The sequence below is a fragment of the Gopherus flavomarginatus genome, chromosome 5 (assembly GCF_025201925.1).
Source record: "Gopherus flavomarginatus isolate rGopFla2 chromosome 5, rGopFla2.mat.asm, whole genome shotgun sequence".
Lineage (NCBI taxonomy): Eukaryota > Metazoa > Chordata > Testudines > Testudinidae > Gopherus > Gopherus flavomarginatus.
Genome location: NC_066621.1, coordinates 159,542,853 through 159,560,402, shown reverse-complemented (window position 1 = coordinate 159,560,402; position 17,550 = coordinate 159,542,853).

Below are 17,550 nucleotides of genomic sequence, written 5' to 3'. Positions count from 1 at the left end.
CTCACACCAGTTACAGTTATCTTTCACTCATTAAAAAGAAAGCAAGTTATTGTTATCTTGCCTCACAAATGGTTTCAATTTTTTCCACAGGGAAAGAATCATTTAAACTATCCTTAAACCTTCTACTCAGAAGACTACCATTTAATTCCATTGTCAAATATGCACCGAGTTCATTAAAGTATATGTACTGTACAGATCAACCTATTAATCTCTACAAGTGCATATAAATAGCATGGAAATGGTAGAATCAATAGTAATGCAGAGAAGGCTGAAGTGTTCAATAAATATTTCTGCTCTGTAATTGGGAAAGAGCCAGACGATGCAGTCGTATCACATGACAACACTCTTTCAATTCCAGTCATATCTCAGGAGGATGTTAAAGAGCAGCTACTAAAGTAGGACATTTTTAAAATCAGCAGGCCCAGATAACTTGCATTCAAGTTGTCAGAGAGCTGGGTAATGAGCTTACTGAACCCTCAGTGTTGATTTTTCAATCAGTCTTGGAGCACTGGGGAAGTTGCAAAGGACTAGAAGGAAGCTAATGTTGTGCCAATGTTTAAGAAGGGTAAATGGGATGACCTAGGTAGTTATAGGCCTGTCACTCTGATGTCCATCCCAGGCAAGATAATGGAACAGCTAATATGTGACTCAATTAAAAAAATAAATCAAGGAGGATAACAATTAATGCCAATCAACATGGGTTTATTGGAAATAACAGCTGACTGGGCCGTGGGCAGTCAGGCCTAGTGGTTGAAAAGAGAGTTCGGCCTATCCATTGGAGCTGGATCCAGGGTGGGCAGAATCGTAGAACTAGAAGGGACCACAAGGGTCATCTAGTCTAACCCCTGCCAAGATGCAGGATTTGTTGCATCTAAACCATCCCAGACAGGTGGCTCCAGTGTCCTTTTGAAAACCTCCAGTGAAGAAGGAGCTTCCATGACCTCCCTAGGTGTCTGTTCCATTGTCCTACTGTTCTTACAGATAGGAAGTGTTTTTCCTTTAGATAAAAATCTAAATCTGCTGTGCTGTAGTTTGAACCCATTGCATCTTGTCCTGCCCTCTGTGACAAAAGAGAACAACTTTTCTCCATCTCTGTGACAGCCTTTCAAGTATCTGAAGGCTGCTATCATGTCCCCCATTAATCTCCTCTTTTCCAAACTAAACAAACTCAGTTCCTTCAGCCTCTGCTTATATGGCTTGCATTTCATCCCTTTGGTCATTTTTGTCACTTGCCTCTGGATCCTTTCCAGTTTCTCTACAGCCTTGCAGTACATTGGTGACCAAAACTGGACACAGTATTCCGGCTGAGACCTAACCAGTGCTGAGCAGAGCAGTACTATCTGCAGTATGTCTGTTAACACAGCCCAAAATTGCATTTGCTTTCTTGGCAATAGCGTCACATTGCCGATTCATGTTGAGAGCCCAGGAAACAAGCAGCAGTTCAGTACTGGAGGAACTAAAGCCAAATGCCAGAGCCGAAGGGTCAACCAGAGTCATAAGCCAGATCCAGGGATCAAAGACAAACCCAGAGGGGAGCAGGAGCAAGGGCAAGCAGAGCCGTGGGCATGGTACACATTGAGCAGCTGTGAACTGCTGTGGGGTCCAGGCTCACAAGCAGGGCTGTGGCCACTCCCTCAGTTCCAAGGCAGTGCAGCTGGGATCATTGGTTCCCAGCAGTGAAGAGAGTCATGAAGCAGGCCAGCAGCTGGGTCTAGCTGCTCTGGCCCTTGACTAGTAGATCCTATCAAATGAACCTGATTTTTCATGAGATTACAAGTTTGGATGATAAAGCTAACAGTGCTGATGTAATATACTTAGATTTCTGTAAGTCATTTGACTTGGTACCCTGAACAGAGGTGACAGTGGGCAAGATGCAATCAGAAGAGGGCGCAGTGCTAATTCCCCAGACAGCCAGCAGGAGGTGCTGCAGTGGTGAGACGCACCCCATCACAGACCTGTAGGGATTGGTTCTTGGCTCTACACTATAACATTTTTGCCAAAGAGCTGGAAGGAAAAAAAAAGTCATAGTGGATAAAGTTTGCTGATGACAATTGTGGGAGGTAAGCAATGAAGAGAACAGGTCACTGCTACAGAGCAATCTGGATCACACAGTAGGCTGAATGCAAGCAAACATTTAATGTGACCAAATGTACATATCTAGGTTCAAAGAATGTGGGCCATATTTTCAGGATTGGGGACTCTATCCTAAGGAGCAGTGATTCCAAGAAAGATTTGAGGGTCATGGTGGATAACTATCTGAATAGGAACACCCAGTGCAACGCTGTGGCCAAAGAGTTAATTCAGCCCTTGAATGCATAAACTGGGGACTCTCAAGTAGGAGTCTATTTGGCACTGGTGCAGCTGCTGCTGAACTAATGTTTTGGTGTTGAAAAAGGATGTTGATAAACTGAAGGCGGCTCAGGAGAAGAGCCAGGGGAAACAATGAAAGGATTAGAAAACCTTCCTTTAAGTCTATCAGTATAAGAACTCAATATATTTAGCTTAACAAAGAGGAGGTTAAGGGGTAACCCTGGACTGATGATGGAGCCCAGCTAGGAGAGAACAGGCAGGGCTGGGATAAAGGCAGGAGGTTGGCAGCAAAAAAGGGCTGCAGTGAGGGAGCCTGCAGCCATTCTCTGGGCATTGGAGAGGGAAAGGAGGAAACCAGGGGGGGAAGAGTAGAAACCCCAGGATACAGGCCCTGGAGGAAGGGTTTACCCAGAAGTATGGCAGAGCAGAAGCCTCAGCGGTGGAGAAGGAAAAGACTCGGGGAAACAAGAGCAGGATTTAAAATATTGCAGATCTTGGCAGCTGATTCTAGGGTCCCTGACCTGAGACCCAGAGTGCAGGGTGAGCTCAGGTTCCCTTACCAGCCACTGGGGAAGTGGCACCGTCTAGGTAGAGAAGGGGAAGGCTGCTTGAGACAGTTTGTATGGAGAGACTCTGACATACCCCCAGAAGGGGAAACACTACATGGATGTTGACACTGGAATTAAAAACCCGAGCTGCCCCATGCCAGCTGACTCAGGCTCGTGGGCTCAAGCCAAGCAGCTGTTTCATTGCCATGTTGACATTCAGGCTTGGGCTAGAGCCCAGGCCTTAAGACGCTGCCACATGGGAGGGTCCCACAGTTCAGGCTGCAGCCCAACCTGAACATATACACCTCAGCTAAACAGCCCCTTAGCCCGAGCCCAGTGAGCCTGAGTCAGCTGTCACAGGCAACCCTCGGTACCTAACTGCAGCGTAGACATACCCATGGTGAACTGGCTGGAGGGCCAAGCCACGAAGAGAGAGCACGCCGAGTCAGAGCATTGCAGGCACTGCGGGGCTTGCCAACGAGTGATGGAAGGGGGTGTCAGACCTGGGAAGATCTAATTCTCAGAGCAGCCAATGGTCAGTGACACCCCACCCCCCACGACAAACCTTCATTGTCTAGAATCAACCTTCAGCATTGTTAGTGACATATGGGATCCTCATTCAGGGCTCGGATGATTGAGTGAGACTCCTGGATCACTCTTGTGAATAGAAGGGGCAGTAAACTGGTTTTGTCCAAAGTGCACCAGCTTTTCAAGCTTAAGTGAAATAGCTGCAGCAGAGATTTTCAAGAACTCAAATTGTTGTGGTCCCCTCTCTTTAAGTACCCATTTACTGGAGAAGTGAGTTACAAAGTGTGTTTTTATTTGACATTTATGGGAATTTTAAAAGTGGGGCAGTAGCCATGTCGCTACTAGACATTACAATCTGCAGTGGATGCATTTGAAAAGTTCAGTCTAATTTTTAACCATTCCAGCAATTTTCTCTGCACTTAAACTGAGGAATACAGCTGGAATCAGAAATGCCCCTGAAGCTGGAATGACAGTTTTAAGAACTCCTACTGTAACTGCTATGTCGTCAGCAAGTGACAATCAGAAAGCTAGTTACATCTGTAGATCTCATGTCACCTACATAGAAAAAAATCAATCCTCTCATTCCCCCTCCCCACCAAATGGTGTAAATTAATGAAGCTGTAATTCCACTGTTGAATTTTGATACCATTTTAAATTACAAGAACAAAGTAACTGCAGACTTGCTCATTCAAAAGTCACCCTCCTAGCTTAGCTCTGACCCCTCTCCAATTAACTCCAGACATTGTGGTAAAACAAGACTTGCTTTATAGGTTTGTTCTGTGATCTCGGAGGTCTCCCTCCATACGCATTCCTCTGGGGAACTCATGCATTATTCACTGCTGCTGCCTCCACTTCTGAACTGAACTGCCAATCTATTTCTGCTCCAGCCTGGAGGGACTCACCCTCTGAGGCCCCCTTGGGAATCTGATACTAAGGCTCATGGAGACACCACGGTAAATTGGCCTAACTACTACACCTAGCACATGTAACGGCCCAAGCTGGTGCGAGCAGCCTCCTGGCTGCTCAGACCGGGTGGCCTGTTCACAGAATGTGGGTTTCCTGTTTGAGGCACCATCCTCCTCAGAAGCCCCCATTGGTAGATGTGTCCCATCCATTGCTCAAAGAAGTCCTGCCCCAGGTACAGCACCCATTGCTACGACACTCACTCCTTCAGGAAGCCCTCAAGCCAGCGGGCGGCAGCCAATTGCTGATGTGCACCCTGTGGCCCTAGGAAGTGACCTGGTGCTATGGTGGTGTGACACACGGTGAGAGGATATAGCTCCGCCTGGTAATAAATAGTAATATTTTTAGTTCTCTCTATATATAATGGATTCATTCATATATTAACTATTCTTTAGAATTCAGATGCATTCTTTGTTGAAGATAAAAATTCCAAGGTGCAGGACACTGGTCCTTGGCCAATAATTAACCCTATTCAGGAATTTGTTATGCTGTATTTAATAACTCTGGGGAGCCTTCATGCCTATAAAACTCCAGATATTCTTGGAAACCACCTCCTCTACATACATACACACACACACACCCCATCCCCCAAGGTCTCTGCCAATCTGACCCGGTAGGAAAATTATTTTCCCAACTCAAGTCTGGTGATCAGTTTGACCCTGGATATGTGAACAAGATGCATGAGGCAGACATCTACCATGTGCCACCTGAGAGCTCTGTTCAGCCTCCTCCTGTGGCTTTCCCCCTTCCCCTCCGGTACCTCGTGCCATTCATGTACACTGAGGTCTTGCGCAGCGGTCATATCCTCTTGCAGTGCCTCTCTGAAAACAGATTCTCTTCCCTCCCGAGTCCCCTTTTGCCTCTCCATCCCTCAGTGCTCTCCTGCTCCCAGTTCTGCCCCACACTACAAGCCCCAGAACTCCCCGGCTGAAGCACTGACTCATCCTCTCCTGCGGGGTTTCTGGGTTTTAATGGTAGGTGTGGGATTCAGAGATGTGGGAAATGCAGAACCACCAATGACTGGTTGGTTCCCAAGTACCTCTATGTGTCGTTTGCTGACGTCGTGGTGCCCCTGATGCTCCTAGGTCAGCAGCACCTGTCTGGGAACACAGGAAGGCTGAAAGGGGGCTCCAAAGAGGATGGATCTAGACTGTTCTCAGTGGTGGCAGATGACAGAACAAGGAGTAATGGTCTCAAGCTGCAGTGGGGGAGTTTTAGGTTGAATATTAGGAAAAACATTTTCACTAGGAGGGTGGTGAAGCACTGGAATGGGTTACCTAGGGAGGTGGTGGAATCTCCTTCCTTAGACGTTTTTAAGGCCCGGCTTGACGAAGCCCTGGCTAGGATGATTTAGTTGGGGATTGGTCCTGCTTTGAGCAGGGGGTTGGACTAGATACCTCCTGAGGTCCCTTCCAACCCTGATATTCTAGGATTCTATGACTGCATTTGAAAACCCCACCCGAGTAGCCTGAACCACACCCCAGACTTGCCTTTTCAGAGCACTCAAAATCCTTTCTTAGTTGCACCCAAATACCCTTTCTTCTCAGGTGGCCGCAGCCCAACAGGAATACACTGAGCCCCTTTCAAAGTGCTGTGGACATCCACACAAAGTTATGACAACTCCAGCATCTTTTCCTAATTTTCACTGGCTGAAAGTTTTCAAACAGAAAAAAAGACTTATTGGGAAAAAAAATGAAGTTTTGTCAACACAGACATTTTCCACAGGTAAATAAACTGGGTCAAGAGCATTTTGGGTCAACATTAACACTTCTGCACAAAACAACTCAAATCCCACCCACGCTGATGCTGGGGTAGGGCATCAGCAGCAACAACTCATTAACATTGTAGCTTCAGGAAGCTGCATCAATCTGACTAGACAAGACAGAGCACGTGTGTAAGGAAGGAGGATTATTCTTCATGGGAAACTGAGGCATAGATGTTGTGTAAGTTGGGCAAGTCACACAGGGGTTCTGTGGAATAACTGGGACTAGAACCCTTTAGGTCAAGCCAATGCCTTAACTACAAGGCCATCTTCTCTGTTAGTAGAAGACTAAAATTATAATTTGGCAATTCTGTATTTTCCAAGTGAAGCATTCTGAGAGCAGAACGTCAGAGTATGACATGAACACTTCACAATAGGGAATCATACAGAGTCTGGAGATGTGAAAAATGGTACAACTTGGCACAATTTTCATATGAAAATAAACAAAGCCCTAGTGGGCCACATGCCAAACCAAGACCATTTTCGCACGTGTGGTACCATTCAAAATACTTTGCCATTTTGTGGCCACACGATAACATTTCATTTAATTCTTTGCCAAACTTCTGGATTTTCTTAATGTGGAACATTTGTATTCCTGCTTAGCTGTTATTGTCTGGCCTACTCTGGGTTCCTTTCATGTCGACAGCGATGCTGGCATGAGTAACAACATGGATGAATTTATCCTTTAGTTCTAATGCATATGCCGTGTCCAGCTGAAGTTCTGAGATACCTCTCTGAAGCTATACAGCAAGTGTGCTCAACTAAGATAAAAATAAATTAATTGTTTGCTTTTTTAAATAGAAAAAATTACTCACATCCTGTAGGCACACTTTCCAAAAAGCAAAAATCAAGCCATTTCTAGGACTATGTTTATACAATCAGTTCAGTGCATTCCCAGAAAATTATTGCACAAAGAAGTCTTAGGGAAGTTTTTACTACCTACCCCTTTCCCCATTTTCTTTTGGTCAATGTATCGACCATTAAAAAGTAACAAATGAACAGCCCTGGAGAATCAACCACCAACAGTGCTAATATTTCGCACTTACATGGTTCCTTTTGTGCTCTACCCAGGTAGGACCGAGAGGACTCCCTTTTCACTGATGGGAGGTGGGGAGATAGGCCTGTCCTGCTGGCACTGAAGAGAGGGACAGAACTCCCCTGGATGATAAAGGGATCAAGGCGGGAAAGATGTTTCCCCAGAGGCACACTGCAATGCAAGAGCCCGACCCTGCATAAGGACATCCCCGAGAGGGAACTAAGATGCAGCAGGTGCAGAAGCATTTGCAGAGTGAGGCTCGGACACATTGCTGAGTCTGAGCAGAACTTCCTTTCTGTTGGGCCCTGCACTCCCTCTTCCACCCTGCTCTTCACTTCCCTATAGAGTTCCCCCACTCGCCTGCCCCTCACTTACATTGCCCACACTGTCCACTCTGTCCCACCAGCCGAATGCATCCTCTTCTTAGAGTCTGGCATGGGGAACAGAAAGCAGGACAGCAGGCTGGTGGAGGAACTGCAGGGGAATTCTTGCTGCCAATCTGAAGCACAGCTAGCAAATGGGAGGACAGAGCTAAAACTCCAGAGAGATCTTGATAAATTGGAGAACTGAGCTATAGCCAACAAAATGAAATTCAACAAAGATAAACGTGAGGTGCTACACTTAAGAAAAACCAAATGCAGAAATACAGGATGGGGGGTAACTGGCTTGGCAGCAGCGCTGCTGAGGAGGATCTGGGAGTTGTGGTGGATCACAACCTCAACATGTCAGTAATGTGATGCTGTTGCAAAATAAGCAAATGCAATTTCACATTGCATTAACAGAGGCATAGCATGTGTCATAACATTTCCTCCCAGATCTGGACCTTAGCGTCCAAAATATGGGTGTTAGCATGAAAACCTCCAAGCTTAGTTACCAGCTTGGACCTGGTAATTGCTGACACCAGCTAGGAATTATACAGTGCCTAGCTCACTGTGGCCTCCCCAAAACCTTCCCTGGGGGACCCCCAGACTCAGATACCTTGAGTCTTACAACAAAGGGAAATAACCCCCTCCCCTTGTTTCCTTGTTACTTCCTCCCAGGCTCCCCTCCCTGGATGACCCTAGGAGATTCTCTGCTTCCAGTCCTGGAAACACAAGTACCAAGAGATCTAATCTCTCTTCCCCCTCACCCAGAGGGTATGCAAAGTCAGGCTTAGTAAATCTAACACAAAGAGATTTTCCCCCTGACTTCTTCCTCCCACCAATTCCCTGGTGAGCTGCAGACTCAATTCCCTGGAGTCCCCACTAAAGAAAAACTCCAACAGGTCTTAAAAAGAAAGCTTTATATAAAAAGAGTGAAAAAGGACATAATATATAGTCTCTGTATTAAGGTGGCAATATACAGGGTCAATTGCTTAAAGGGAAAAAATGAATAAACAGCCTTATCCAAAAAGAATACAATTCAAAACACTCCAGCAACTACACACATGTAAATACAAAAGAAAACAATATAAACCTATTGTCTTACTATCCTTGTACTTACAACTTGGAAACAGAAGATTAGAAAACCTGGAGATAGAAAAATCACTCTCAGAGCCGAGAGGGTCACCGAACCAAGACAAAGAACAAAGAACTCACACCCAAAACTGCCCTCCACCCAGATTTGAAAAAGTCTTGTTTCCTGATTGGCCCTCCGGTCAGGTGTTTGGTTCCCTGTGTTAACCCTTTACAGGTAAAAGAACATTAACCCTTAGCTATCTGTTTATGACAGCATGGAAGTCACAGGAGGTGATAGTAGTACTCTACTCTGTGCTGGTTCGGCCTCACCTGGAGAGCTGTGTTCAATTTTGGTCACCACTGTACAGAAAGGATGTAGGGAAACTGGAAAGGATCCGGAGGTGAGCGACAAAGATGATCAAAAGGATAAATGCAAGCCATGTGAACAAAGGCTAAAAGAACTGGCTATGTTTAGTTTGGAAAAGAAGAGATTGAGAGGTCTTCAGATACTTGCAAAGCTGCCATCAAAAAGATAGAGAAAAGTTGTTCTCTTGCCAAAGCAGGCAGGACAAGAGGCAATGGGTTCAAATTACAGCATAGCAGATTTTGATTAAATCTCAGGAAAAAAAAACAACTGTAGGAACAGTAGGATGATGGAACAGACACCCAGGGAGCTTGTAAAAGCTTCTTCACTGCAGGTTTTCCAAAGAAGGCTGGAGCCATCTGTCTTGGATTGTTTAGACAACAAATCCTGCATCTTGGCAGAGGTTAGACTATATGATCCTTGCAGTCCCTTCTAATCCTATGGTTCTGTGCAGAATTTTCCCTTGTTCAAGAGCTCGTAGCTTTTTTAAAGAAAGGACACATTTGTAAATACATTTCTCTCATTCTAGATAGCCTATTATCTGTTTTGTTGTTACATACACAGCACAAAATCTTCCCTGAAAATAGAAACCACGCAGAACTATGGCAGCGTATTTTAGTTTGAACAACCTGCTGATATTAGCTAACCAGATGCAGGCTTTATTCATTACAATATCTTCAATCTGACATATAATCTCTTTAAAATCCTGAGGGAGTCCCGTTTTAATTTTACAGTAATTTAATGACAATATTACATTCAAAATGATAGTTCTTTCTAATGGCATGCATTCCTTCCTCTGACTAGTAGAAAGTGAACCTGCAATAATATCCTTTTAATAGAACCGCCTGTGTAAATATTAAAGATTCATAACAGTTTATTGGCATTACAGTTGCAAAATTATTCAGCAGTATGGTTTGTCACCAATCTGACTAAGTAGTATTTTTATCCACACAATACTAACATTGTAAAAAATCCATTTACAATCTCACCATTAAACTAAAACTATGATTTCTCTTGTATTTTTAATGGGATAGGAAGTGCTTAAGTACTGCTGCCAATACATATGAAACTATAATGCTCCTAGAATAAGAAGGGGATAGGAATTTTGTAGGAAGTTATCTAGATTAGCCATAGATCAATTTGTCAAGACCTAACCCCCGCTCTCCCAATCCTACAAGCAGATATAGGATGCTCTGGGGGTTTTCCACAGCCATAGGAGGTGTGCCCAGTCATTGGATCTTGCTCTGCCTTTTTCTTCTAGATTAAAGCTCTCTACTGCCAGAAACCTCTTATCCATGTAGATATTTGTTGACTATGATCAAGTCACCTCCTAATCTTCTTGGATTGACTAAATAAAAGGTAGGTTTTTCAGATAATTCCGGTAGCTCTTTTCAAACCCTGTGCTAATTTTTTGATATTCTTCTTACAGTGTGGACATCAGATCTGTACACAGTACCCAGTAATGGTTTTGCTAAAGCCGTGGAGAGGTAATATTGTTAGGTAATAAAGCAAGTCCTCACTCACCTCTCCAGCACCCGAGTTCGTGCGGAGTTGGTATGGGGCACACAATTCTGTCAGAGACCAGACACCAATGCGTTGATCAACGGGCTCACACTATCCTTAGCTCTCAAAGCTTTAGATTAAGTGTGGCCCCTTTATTAGGGGTGAGCATCAATATTTATACACAGAAGTAAACAAAGTGATTAACAAAAGATAATGGTCATGCATAATCAATCAATATTTTACAGGAAAAGCAAGTTTAACAAGTAAATGCATAGAGATAAAGGCTAATGGCTACTTAATAAAGGGGGTGTCATGAGTAGTTTGCAGGTCAGTGCTTTGTTCGATAAAGGGTTCAGAAAGGATTATGCAGAGACGGCCAGTCTGGGTGTGTTTTGGCTCCCCAAAGTTCACCAAAAGTTTAGACCCAACAATATCATCTCTAACTTCTACTCGATATCCCCTGCTTATAATTCTAAAGTTAATCACCATCCCTCTTAGCTACCGCATCACCCTGGGTCCTGGGAGTCCATATTCAGTTAGCTATCTACTATAGCCTCTAAATCCTTGTCAGTGTCCCTGTATTCCAGAACAGTCATCTCTCTGATAACTGTAACCTACAGTCTTTGTTCCTTGATGTGCAGCCTTGCATTTGGCGGAATTCAAACACACATTGTCCAAACAAGCCCAGGCTATAAGGGACCATTGTGATCATCTAGTCTCACAGGCCAGAGAACTCCAAGATAAAAATCCCACCACCAGCCAATCAAAAGTGATCCACATTGATCTCTGCAAGTCTCCATCACTATTTACCACTCCACCTATTTTTAATGCCACCTTCAAATTTTACCATTCATTATTTCTTCCAGAGCAGGGAGTGTGTACCTCTTGCTATCCATTCAGATAACATCATCGTGGACCATGCTAGCCATTCCCAATATGTTGTTAGATGGGACCTTTTTGCAGATTTCTGTATGTTCTGAACTCTAAGTGTAGAAGACAAATGGCTGTGTTGTTGCAACACATTCAGAGGAGCAAACACTTTGATTGAGGATCTGTGTACAATACTTAACTCTTCTTTGAAGGGGGCTCCATCTTATGGGGAAGTAACATGAAGTGCTTGCTGCCAACCAAACCAGACACCACTTGGTGCTGCTCTTGAATAGAGCACCAAGATTACTTCCTGATCTCCAGGACAGAAGTACAGGAACTCCCTCCAAAGATGGCTGTCTGGTTAGTCTCTTGCATGTGTACCATGCTTGAATTTCAGGAGGCTGCAAAGAAGCTGTGTCTAAAGTATCAAGTCAACAATGAATCTGCGAGTCAGCCTGACCTGCACTGTTGGCAAGTGTTTACTGTGTGACTCAGGTAGCTTTATTTCCAAGCTACTCTGTTTTCCTAACAACATTTTCAGGGTCAAATTCTGCCCTCACATAATGGGGACAGATAAGGAAAATACCAAATTTTGGGGTATGGATGAGATCATCCAGCACTAGATTAGCTGCCACTTTAAAAGAAAGAATGTAATGGGCTCTAAACCCTCCTGCTTCAGGGAATGATCCAGCTGCTGACTGCTGGAAATCAGGAGGAAGCTTCCCTAGGGAGGCAGGCTACCCCATAACTGCCCATTGCGGGGCTTCTTCCTCTGACTGCTCTCAGTGACTGCACAAGATGAACCACTGCTCTGACGCAATATGGCATTTCCTACCTAATGTGACTTAACTGTAGAATGGTCCATCTGATTTTCACAGGGTTCGTCTGATTCCGGTTATCTGACAGTGAGCTTTTTATTGCATGGTATTTCACTAGTGCCATCCAGTCACAATTCTTACTGCACAAGTCTCTCCTGACTGTGGGCCAACAATACTATTCATTCAGTGAAGGGGTAAGAAAACGTACACCCCACTCCAGATCCAGGGGTCTTCGGTTTACATCAGGACTAGACATTATTGAGATTGAACTGGCTGTGCAAAGATGCCTTAGTATAAATGAAAGTCAGGCACTAGAGGAGATCCTACCTCCACTGAAGCCAACATTAAAACTCGGGTTGACATCACAGGAAAAGACCAAAGGATTCATTAAATGTTTGTGGACAGAGCTCAGCTTTTCAGCAAAGCATTAGTATTTTCGAGCACTCAGCTGTGAGTCATAATCAACTGATTCAGAACATAATGGCTACAAGAAAGTGAGTGACTTTAGCAGGCAACATGCACATCATGTTACCACAAAGGACCAGGTTCCGTGAACAATGACTGTGTGTGGCACTGGAAGGCTGAACTCAGTGGGACAACTTGCATGCTAAGCACATACAGGAGCCTTGGCAGGATCAAGGCCTAAGATCTTAAGTGAGGTGAGAGGTTTGCATAGACTTGCTGGGTCTCTACACTGGGATGACTTCCCACAGGTGAGTTCTTGTGAGCAATTCAGGGGACATCTTTGTCCAAGGGCTCCATTTCAAGAATACTTCCCGCACTGTTGTCATATTTATTACATATTTACTGGCAACTCATAATGCTCTTCACGCTGCCTGAGTATTTTGATGAGCTAATTTCCTCATAGGCAAGACACTGTCAACACTACTAGATAAACAGGGAGCTCAGGGCTTTCCCCTCCTTTCACAAGAAAAAACCCAAAGGTGATGGGGATATGAAAGTGACAGAACACAACATGAGTCTGAGTTTTTGCTTTTATCCTTGCTTACACAGGCAGCAAAACAACTTAAAAGCACTAAAGTGTTCAATAAATATTTAATTACCCCAACAGAGAGCTATAACAAGCATATGCAAGTGCATGGGGATGTCCTTCACCTCTTCCAGATGGCGCAAGTTTCACACTGTGGAAGAGACAGCCAAGCCCACAGGAGTATTTGGAGGAAAACAAACTTTAACCAAATCCTTCCCTCCTGTGCAACTTCTCTGCCTAGAGCAAGATTGCTTAGATGTGAGTGATGGTAGAGTGAGGCTGTTAGCTTTCGGCTCATCGTGGGCTACTTAATTCTGGCTAGGATGCTGAATGTCAAATATTAAACCAGCTACAGGAATGTTGCCAAATTCCTTCTAAGTTTTAAAAGCTTCTGCATTCTGCACTCCATCTGAAGAGCAGGTCTGTCTTTTTTCCTAACTCTTTATCTAGAGGCTTAACAAATACCCAGTAGGTTAAACTTCCCATGCCATACTAGAGCACAGTACTTATAAAATAGCGCCGCACTTGAAAAGTGGCTCTGGTTTATACACATTGAATGAGAAAGGGTAGAATCACTAAAACCTCCTGTACTGTCTTGCCAGCTCACGACAGTTGGTATTTTACATAAGCTTCCAGTTCCTATGGACAAGTTATAACGTGATAATCTCAGCTTTCATTAAAAAAAAGGTATACATTTCTAGCAACTGGTTAATATCAGATTTTCCCATGAAATGGAAACTTCAGAAAACATTAATTCCCAATCAAAACAAACCAAAAAAGTTTCCTATGAATTAAAAATTCTAAAAAGTTTCAATGTAGGATTAAAATGTTTGTTTAGATATTGTCACAATGTTTCTACTCATTTTTATACTTTTATATTAAAATACATTATATAGACAAATGTATTTACAAATGTACATTTCTACAATTAAAATTTTAGTAGAACTTTACTACTAAAATCAAAACAAAAAAGATTTTCTAGACATATTTAACTTTGTTTTCAATGGGAAAAAGTCTAGACCCAATCCCACAAAGTTTTAATTTTGACAAAATTACATTTGAAGAGAAAATTGTAGTTTTTGGCTGGCTTTATTTCTAGTCCTCTTGGCTCCAGAGAGGAAAAAAGTGAATGTGACTGAAGTGAACACAAGGACTCAAAGACAAAAAAAGAAAAAGAACTTTTTTTACTCTCCTGACCTTGGGGGCCCATTGCATGATTTTTGAACATTTTGGGTAGCACTATCGTATATCTGCCCTTCTCCTACACCTCTGTGAGGGACTGGGAATGGAACAGGGGAAAAAAGTAATTATACGGTCATCTAAACCTACCACCAATGCCCACCATCTTAAGAGAAATGAGGCTCCAGATCACCAGTATTATATCACAGTAGCAGTTAGAGGATGCAACAGAGAGAGCTCCCCACATTATGCAAGGCATTGTAGAAACACAGTAAGAACGTGTAAAGGTCCATGTAATGGTTTATGGAAGGTAGAGTGATCTATAACTGGGATTTTTGTGTCAGCGACACAGTCCCTGCCCCAGAGACCTGACAAACTAAGGTGGGGGAAGAGAAACCACTACCACCACCCCCATTTTGGCAACATGGAAGTGAGGTACACAGTCAGTGAAGTGACTTGCCAAAGCTGGGAATTGAACTCAGAGCCTGTCCCCCAGGTGAGTACCAGAGCCACAAACCCATTTTTGATCTCACATTGGAGTGGAATGGATAGCACTGCATTTCTCCCCATCCCCTGAAGCGGCTTTGGTACAATCTGTGACCCAGCGAGTACCCCACTGGCAGGTGGCACACTGTCATGGGTTTACCAACAGTGGCGTGTATTGTATCATTGGAAAACCAACAATTCATTCCTATTCCTGAGTGAGGTCTGTCAACCCACAAAAGATCTCGATCAGTGGGTAGGAAATGTGAATGAAAGGTGTTTAAACCAGGTGTGTCAGGGGGAGTGAACAAGCAGGGTTTGTCAAAAGGAAAGAGGCCAACGCCTCAAACTAGGTGTAGCCAAAGTCAATGAGCTATTCATTGTATTGGCGGTTGCAAGGAGAAATCATTGGCGTTGTAGCAACACTAACAGCACAGAAGAGCCCAGAGTCTCTACAAAACAGCATGGTGTCCGTGCCCAGCAGGGCATGGGAATGTGTTATCTGTTTGTAGCAGATTGCAGACTCACCAGCACAGCACCTCCTGCTGGTCATCTGGGAATTAGCTCTTTTCCAGCCTCTGAGCACCCTCTGCTGGCTGGTGTCTCACCTGCCTCAGCCCCCCATGCCCTTTACTTCAGGGTGCTGCTCCACCACACTGTCTCCACTCTCTGGGTCTCCCCTCCCAGGGGAACCCCCAACCCTTTAAGCCCCACCTTGCCCCAGTGGCTACTGCCAGTCGTCATCTAGCCCCCGCTCACTGGGGCAGACTGCAGTCTAATGGCCACTCATTACTGGCAAGGGGGTAGGCCCTGCTGCCTTTGCCTATCCCCAGGCTGCCCCAGTACCTTCTTTAGCCTTGCACAAGGCCTGCAGCCTGTGGGTTTACCAGGCTGGAGCTCCCCAGCTCCCTTTACCCTTCCCCAGCACTGCTCTGCCTCAGGTACCTTCTCTCAGGCAGCCAGGCCCTTCCCACTCCAGGGCTAGAGTGAGACTCCTCCTGCTCCTGGCCCTCCAAACCCCTTTTCAGGGCCAGCTGGGCCCTGACTGAGCTGGCCATGCCTGTGATCAACTACTCCCTCAGCTGCTCTCACTCCTTTTCTCCCAGCCGCAGCCCTCTCCAAGGCTGCTTTTAACCCTGTTCTGCTGGAGTGGGGCAATTGCCCCCCTGCAGTGTTCAAGAGAATACATTTCAAGGACTCGCTGGACCATAAAGAGGAGGAGCAAACCCCTCAGTTATCCTTCACCCAGAGAGACAAATGACTTGAACACTTGGAGTTCTGTGAAGGGTCCTGGCAAGTTATGCTGGGAGAGAGACTTGGTGAGAAACACTTCTGCGCAGGAGAGATTTAAATCAGGTTTTAGTGCATTTTTACTTTGGTTTGCTTGGAGCCCTATCTTTTTATAATTGGTTTCACAAACCTTGTTCAGTACTCTTGTTTTACTTTTCATCTAAACCAGCGCAACACAACACTGATTGAAATTAGTGTTTGGCAAAGCCCGGCTCAGTTCAAGAGTTGCAGGCTATTTTCTCCTATAAAGGGGCAACAAACAGCTCTGCATTTCTGGGAGGGCTGGACTCTGCAGGGAAACAGTTTTGGGGAAAATCGGGACTGGGAGGGAGTTGGGGTCACTCTGCAAACAGTAAGTGGGCAGTGGGAGGCAGGGTGAAATCTGCACACTTGTCGGCTGGCTGGCCGGGGTGAACTGCTGCAGGGTGTGGAGGAGGGTGTCAGTGACACCATGGGAGATGCATGTGTGCCTGGATTTCCTTGGCATTGAACAGGGCAGGCAGCACAAAAGAGCTTCCAGCAGGGGTTGCAGTTTACACTCGAAGGATGTCTATATTCCAAGCTAAGGTGTGAGTCTCGGCTCACATAGACGTACTCACACTAGCTCTCATCAGAAGAGAATATGTTTAAAGCCCCTTTGTGCACAGGAAATGTGCAAGCAGGCAGGTAGGGACACATTCACTCCCTTGGGTTCTAAAGGGCAGCACCTATCCTTTCAAAGCAAATAATTCTGCTTGCACCTGCAGCCTCATTTTTGCATGCAATTACCCAATTTTGGAGCTCTGATCAGTGCCTTGCTGAAGGTCACAAGGCTTTAGCCAAGCTGTCTGAAGAGGTTAATCACTCCCTGGTGGTGAGGGGCAGAGCTGATCTGAGCTAAGCAGGGAGACGTGGTATAAAAATACGTGTCTTAGGCAAACTCAAGAGCAGCAAATAGGGGAGTTTTGAAGGGAGCATGAGAGGTTTCCCTTCCAGTGCGGTGTTACGTGTGACATCGGGCTGGCCTGTGAGGGAACAGCAGTGGTGAACTGCAGTGGATGTGCTGTGTTCTCTTTCCTGCCTGAAGAGAGAAGGGACTTCCTGTGCATGAGGTTCCAATTGGTGACTGTGCCGGAGGAGGAGATTCTTGGACTGCAATGGCACTTGAAGATGCTACTGAGAATCAGAGAAGCTGAGGAGCTCCTAGACATCCAGATCAGGAAACATTGGTAACCCTGCTTCAGAGGAGAATGGAGCTGGCCACCAAGGAATTGGAGAGAAAGGGAGTCAGGAGGAGGACCGGTAGTTCATGGCCACCATAGGTAGGAACTCACAGACACCTTCTACACAGCTGCAGACAGATGAGAATGGGCAGCCTCTGGCCACCAGAGAGAAGAGGATCAGATAGAATTCCACACAGCCAGAAGTTACAAAAATCAATACCAAGTCCTCAACCTGGTAGAGGTTACCTCCATAGCAAGGCCGCCCAG